The sequence below is a fragment of the Apis laboriosa genome, unplaced genomic scaffold (genome assembly GCF_014066325.1).
Source record: "Apis laboriosa isolate Shangri-la unplaced genomic scaffold, ASM1406632v1 scaffold28_cov147, whole genome shotgun sequence".
Taxonomy (NCBI): Eukaryota; Metazoa; Arthropoda; class Insecta; order Hymenoptera; family Apidae; genus Apis; species Apis laboriosa.
In genome coordinates, this window is record NW_025222687.1 from 875,573 (window position 1) to 883,053 (window position 7,481).

At 30.4% G+C, this 7,481-nt stretch overlaps 1 long non-coding RNA gene across 1 annotated transcript; it reads right to left on the reverse strand.

Moving 5' to 3' along the window:
* Positions 1–1,882: 1,882 nt before the first annotated feature.
* Positions 1,883–2,966, reverse strand: LOC122714261. The gene is made up of 3 exons (XR_006346609.1): positions 2,572–2,966; positions 2,113–2,509; positions 1,883–2,013 (listed from the first exon to the last, which is right to left on the reverse strand). It is a non-coding gene; the product is annotated as an uncharacterized LOC122714261 (long non-coding RNA).
* Between the last annotated feature and the right edge of the window lie 4,515 nt (positions 2,967–7,481).

Genomic DNA, 7,481 nt, shown 5'->3' on the forward strand with positions numbered 1-7,481 from the left:
ATGGGAGATATTTTCTATCCTTCTTGCGCAATATTGCGTATCTTGTTTGTGACGTCACACAACTTCGCATACTTCCTTATATATTCTGCTATGCTAATAATAAATCAGAGTTTCCACGATCCAAACGCGAGATGGCACTGATCTCAGAAATTTTTTCAAGATTGCTCTCTCACTTATCGACAAAATATTTCGTCAACAATTAAAATAAAGAAATTATACAAAGTGTAGAATTAAAAGAAGAAACATTAAATTAATTATAATTTAAAAATAATTTAAGTAAAAATATATAAAGAGTATAGAGAAAAATAAAGAAAAGAAGAAAGATTTATTTATATATATAGGTATGTATCTATAATTTATAATAAAATATAATGAAATATAATAAAATATAATAAAAATATATAGAACTGAGAATTATAGAAAAAGAATTTATAAATATATAAAATATATAATATAGGTTTTATGATATATAAAAATATAAATATAGAATGTAAATATTCATATATTTCGTGAAGATTTTTCAGTAGGATTTTTCAATAGGACAAGATATAGAATATGGTAGTAGGAAAGGTAAAGTTCGTCTTTATCATATGAATGTGTTTCATTTGCGACACTCTAGAGATGGCGCTGATTTTAATATTTTTAATCTATTTCTATTCTCATTATTTGATCTTCTTGTGTTGGGATAGGATTTAAACACGATTATTTAATTTTATATTGAAATTTACATTTTTTTTTAATCTTTATGCTTACTTTATTCTGAATTGAATCAATAACATTGAAAATAATTCTAAAAGAATACTAAAATAAAAGATACGAAATAATGGAAAAAAAATGGTAATTAATATTGTATGAATATATCATATATATATACTTATAAAAAATAGAATTTTGATTTTGATTGAAGATTGATAATAGATAGAAGAAAATTTAAAACTACAAAATAAATTTCAATATAAATATATTGAATTTCACTTGTAATTTATGAATTCTTTTCTTTTGTATCTTTTAATTAAAATCTTTTCATCGATACAAATAACGTGTATGTGTGTGTGTATTGCCGTTTGATGAACCGACAAGGTTCAATTATTATTTAGGTTTTTCAATAATTAGCTAATGAACAACATAGGTTTCTAAGAAATAAATGAAATGGGTGTTAACGCAGTTGCCTTCTAATTTAGATTTTCTTTGACAAACGAATAATTAATCGAATTATTTTTCAGTCTGTCGTTATAGTCTGCTGTACTAAAATCATAGTAATTACTTGATGACGTTAATGAAATAAAGAAACTTTGAACGAATTGTAATAATTTTTGCATTCTTGTTAATTTTACATTTTAAGCACAAAATTCTACAAGCACTTTGATACAAAATAAAGAATAATTTTAAAAATGGAATAACTCTAAATAAATAAACTCTAAATAGATTACTAAATAGATTAAATTAATTTGAAAAGTTAATCTATAAATTACGAAAAGTTAAAATTTAAAAGCATGTTCCATTACAATTTCTTCTCGTAAATTATTATTTTTTATTGTATAAAATATGCATTATATTATATTATTATAAAGTGTAAAAGTAATAATTTCAAAAAATTCATGCAGATGAAATTTAAAAATTTATCATGTGCATATCGTTTAATATTTTATCTCAGAATTATGATTAAAATATAATTTAACTTTTTTAAAATATTTAATTTCATTTCTCTCTTTTATTTCTCGAAAATCATCTTCTTTATATTTTACTAAATTTTCTATTAAATTTAATTGATTATATGAAAATCCTTTTCTCTTGTAAACGAGTAAAGAATCGATAAAAAATTATCCAGAATATATTTTTGAATGGACTCAAACGTTAGAAATGTAAAATGATTAAAACTTTTCCACAATCGTCATGTAATTAAATAAATTTAATTTTTCCAGACATCATTTTCAATTTTGCGTTAAAATAAATTCATTTATTTTATCATATTTTATTGCATCATTTATTCATCTTCAGGGTGTCATCTTCTGCCTAAATAATTATATCGAGATACAATATAAATCGATCTTTATATTTTTATTTTAGATACGAATTCAATATTAACATGGAAGAAAGTAACTTTAAGCGAACCTCAAATTTTTCTGACGTCTTCCGTTTAAAATTCGACATCAGTATGCTAATAACGTGCCCACGCGTTGTATTTTTTTTCACGAACGAGCGTTCGTAGGCAGATCTTTTGATGTTGCAAATTTGTAGGGATGGCGATCACTCCAACAATCGTAATTTACGATTGAATAGACGGCTTTCGTATGCTTTAACTTCATTTAATTTGCACACTTCAAGGAATTGTTACATTTTTTTTTTTTTTTATAGATCTTACTCGATCGTTAAAGAAAATCTAATTTAAGAAACCAAGCTGCACGAGTAACTATCCACTTGATTTGATTACATCGATATAACAAATATTGTCCAAGATTTCGATTAATATCTCCTGTATTTGACCAATGCCTGCGGCTCGATGCTAAATCTGCAATTATGTTCTCGATTCAAGGTTAATTACAAACATTTTAACTAAAATTATATCGTTACCTGTTAGAATTATAATACATATTAATTCGTGAATATACGCGTACATAACCTAATTTTTTTGACAATAATCGATCAACGATCAGCAGTAACTTTTCGTTGTATTATTTCCAAAGTATGGACGCAAACATACGAGACACTTTATACCACTGCCAAAGAAGAAAATTCTCGCCTCGAAATCGAACAAATCAAATGATTGATCCCTTTTGTTTCGAGGTTCTTCCGATGGAATTCTATGAAAAAGCGCGAATAAGGATAAAATTGCACGAGGTAAGGATATACGCGGATTTATTCAACTATATTAATTAATCCAACTATATTTCAACTATATTTAAACTATATTAATTAATCGAAACTTGAAATTTAATACAAATACGATTCCTCTCGTTAGAAAAAAGAGATCGAAGTTATAACTATATATTTCTTTCGTTCGTGCTTCAATTGGATCTATTTGTAAATGCGCATGGCTAGATATGCAAGTATATACGTACATATATATACATACATATACATACGTCATAACTCGGGAGGTTGCGTTCGTGCTTGAATAATTTCCAATGATTCGATTAAACCTATCGTGTAAATTCCAGAAAATTCTTTCACGATTACTCGTCATAGGTTTAACTATTTTTCTCACCATTTTTTTTTTTCTTCAAGCCTATAATTTTAATACGAATACATCTCGATTTCTGACGAATTTCAAGTTAATAATTTCAATTACTCGGGATGAAATACTCGGAATTTATCTCAGAGAATATTTCAATTTTGTTAAAGTTAGTTTTTGGAGTAATTTAAAATAATCTTAAAGTTCAGGCTTTCGTTAATTTTTTTTAATTATATTCTTTCAATTTGTCTATCATTTATTCCTTTTTCTATAATTAAACTAATAATATGGTAAAATTTTGAATGAATCATCAATTAATTTGAGCAAGATTAATTTAGATTAGTTAACAGCCTTTTTTAATAATCCGCAGAAAACTATTTCTTTTAGTAATTAATTAATCAACTCCATACTCTAGAGAGAAATTATAATAATACTTGCAACACTTACGACACTCAAGAATTCTCATAACGGTGTAATATTAATTAAGAATTAATAATGAACGTCAACAATATTGAAAATAATCATAATTCACGTATCTAAGATATTTTCGAAAGAGAGAATCGTCACACAAGTTGACAATGATTCGAAAAACTAAAACTTTCACGTGTACGCTCAATATACGGATAATTCAAACGGAATATTTCCATTTGACCCAAGATCAAGAGAAATTCATAGAGAATCATAAACCCGTACATATCGTTCGAACGGCTGAGCTCCAAGTAGGACCAGCTTCGATTAGAACGAATTCGCGCATTGATTTACACTTGATCAAGATTAAGGGAATGTTAGGATTGTGTACAGAAGTAAGCAAGGCGAGATTGCAATTTTCGTTTACACACGATATTTGAACGCGACATTGACTTGGATAAGTGTCGATTAATTCCATCGAATTTGAAAAAAGAAAAAGAAAAAAGAAAAAAAAAAGAAAAGGGAAAAGAGAGTAGAATAGCGTAAAGAATCATTCGGTTATCTCCTAATCTTTCCACCTGTGGATCCTAAGCAAAGAATTGTAAAGCATGATTGACGATTTGTCATAACGAGTCAGCTATCTTAGCCAATCTTAAGAAGGGAATCTTCTTTCGAATCGCTCTTTGTCTAAATATAGTTGGGACCAGGGACCGAAGGTCCATCGATAAGCACCGAGGCGAATAACGTTCAAAGTGCGTATACTCATATCCCGTGTAACGTTCGTTAGTAAGATCGTTATTTTCCATTTTCTTAATTGCTAAATAGCCCGGTATACGTCCACGTTTGACGTTGAGGAACGTCACGATTGGGAAACGAGATTTGGCCGACGATTTTCGAAAGGAAATTCCTCCCGTGTCCGGGGCCCATTAAACGATGCACGGAAAGTGGGGAAGGAGAAGACGGGCAACAGGCGGCCAAGTCGGCTCAGTCGAACGGTTACTCCACTAGCGGGAATTAGTTGACAGAGCCGGGGAGACGTTAAGAGCAGCTATTAGCAGCAATGACGGGCTGGAATAGCGCCGGCAAAGTCGCACTTCGATCACCAACTCTAATTGCTTTAGGATGGAACTCGCCTATGGGCAAAGGTCCCGCCCCGTACGTAGGTGTTAAGTGGACTTTATTCGCGCTCTTTCGTTCGATTATTCGGAAGAATTCGACCGATTCGATCATTCGATCTGAAAAATTTCGTATCTCGAAAATTAGCTTTTCGTATATTCTCTTAAAGAAAATTTTTGGAATAGCGTAAATTCTTGATTCTTATTATCGTTATTTCGTCGATATCCTTCCCGATATGCAAAGAAGTATTATGATTTGGATTTTTAACCGATCAGATTCAATTTTATCTTTGGGAATTGATCCTCGTGTATTATTTAATCAATCCAGTTTGACATTTGTTGTAAAATTTTTTTTTTTACACTCCTTGGTATCTTTATTACTTAACTATCATATCAGAATTACGATAAAATTGATTTATTAGTTAATAATATATTTTCTATTCGTTATTGGAAAGCGATATTTCATTATCGGAATAAAATAAATTTTGACTTTTGCGAACGTACAATACTCGCTTTTGTGCCCTTTACAACGTTAAAAACTCTACATAACCAGATGATTTATTATTATTCCGACTATCTCGAAGGATTAGAGTGATTAAAGTTGTCCGTTCTTCTTTTTTTTTTTTTTTTCTATCAGCACGATAAGACGCGTTTGTAAAAGAGACGTTAAGTGAAATTTTCGCCCAATTATTCTATCGTGAAACGTGAATAGAAAAAAGAAAGGAGGGAAAGGTTGATAGAGAAAATAAACGTTCAGAGGATTTCAAGCAATCCGCTCCGAAATGAATATTCATCGTGGATGTTCTTACAATGGAGTGAATTCGTACTAAAATTATTCAAAATATCTACGTTAATTATGTTCTCGAGCAAGAATTATCCCCCCCTGATGCCTGTCCCTAACGAAATAAGAAATTGCGTATACATAAGTATACGCATAAGTATATAAATTTGCATAACTCGTGAGTTGACAAAAAAAAAAAAAAGAAAAAAAAAAATATTTAATTTCAATTCAGAAAAATCGAAAAATTGTTCATTCGATTTCCTCTTATATTTAATTCAGAACACATTATATAATTATATAAATTTGCATAACTCATGAATTGACAAAAAAGAAAAAATATTTAATTTCAATTCAGAAAAATCGAAAAATTGTTCATTCGATTGCCTCTTATATTTAATTCAGAACACATAATTATATAAATTTGCATAACTCGTGAATTAACAAAAAAAAAAAAAGAAAAAATATTTAATTTCAATTCAGAAAAATCAAAAAATTGTTCATTCGATTTCCTGTTATATTTAATTCAGAACACATAATTATATAAATTTGCATAACTCGTGAATTAACAAAAAAAAAAAAAAATTAATTTCAATTCAAAAAAATCGAAAAATTGTTCATCCTTATTGGTTATTTATATCTCATGCTCACATTTTATCGTACGTATCGAATCGTTTTCTACGGAAAAGATTTCCGAAAAAAAAAAAAAAAAGAAAAAAAAACTATTCGAAGTAGTTGAAATTATTTTCATGATTCAACCCAATAAAACGTTTGACGTTTCATCGGCTGTCTCTGACGGTTGAATATAAAACAGGATATCTCGTCATCAATCCGTAATGCGTTAACGCGCGTTTTTCTTTTTTTTTTTTCGGCACTTCGTAAAAGAAAGAATTATTTCTAAAAAAAATTCGAAAGAAAAATCAGATCGACGCAACGTTTCGATCCGTCTCGGCGACATTCCGATACCTGTAATTCGAGAGGAAATCCCTTTTTCGAATCACGGTGTTAACACCATCGACGACTTAAGATCCGTGCGATAGGGGCGCGAGCATTCATCAACTTGATCGACTTCATTAAATGAACGTTCGATGCGAGTAGGAGCAGATGTTGCATTTTCATTTAACAACGACAATCGGTTGTTAATATGCGGTATCGTCAAATTTAATAAATTCATCACGATGCCGCTTCAAGAAAAGATTAAAATTCAAATTTACGAGATTAAAATTGAACGTAATCCATCTATATATAATATGAATTAGGCGTGGACGTCATCGCAAGGAGTTGTTTAATCCTTGTAATAAATGTAAGGAAAAAAAGTTACTACTTTCAAATGGTTAGGAAATGCGCGAAGAAAGAGAATAATTGATCTCGTATACGAAGCGTTTCACCTTTAATTATTCTCTTAAAGATGACTCTCAGATGCGTGTGAATACCGGCCTGTCCGCTACTTTCAATTACTTCGATCACACACTCGCCGCTCGTAATTCTCGATTCGGATTAAAGCGAGAATAAACGTAAATGTAGCGGCGGACAGTTTCGATCCGGTGGCCGTGGAAATCAACTTAACGAATCAGTTTAATTAACGTGATTGTTAATAATTTAATTACACTAAAAATATGTACAATATTAATACGCCTAATTATTAACAAAATCCAACGAGTACGCGTATAATATCCCTTTTATTAATTATTCGAAAATTTGTTATAAATCTCGAAAAAGAAGAAAGGAAAAAAAAAAAAAGAAAAAGAAATTTCAACGACTTCATTCATAATTGCACGGTATATTTAATCACAGGATCTGCCCCTTTAATCAGGATTAAAGATGGGCGCGAGGTGGGACGAGATCGGTTCGTAAGGGCCAACACCATCTCTCTTTCCTCTCTACTCCTCTCTCTCTCTATGGGCAAACGGTGTCGAGCGTAGTCGAGTCGAGTCGGCACGGCCGGCTATAAAAGCCCTCTCGCACCGTGCCGTCCACGTCACACGTCGTTAGCACTCTGCACGGTGAG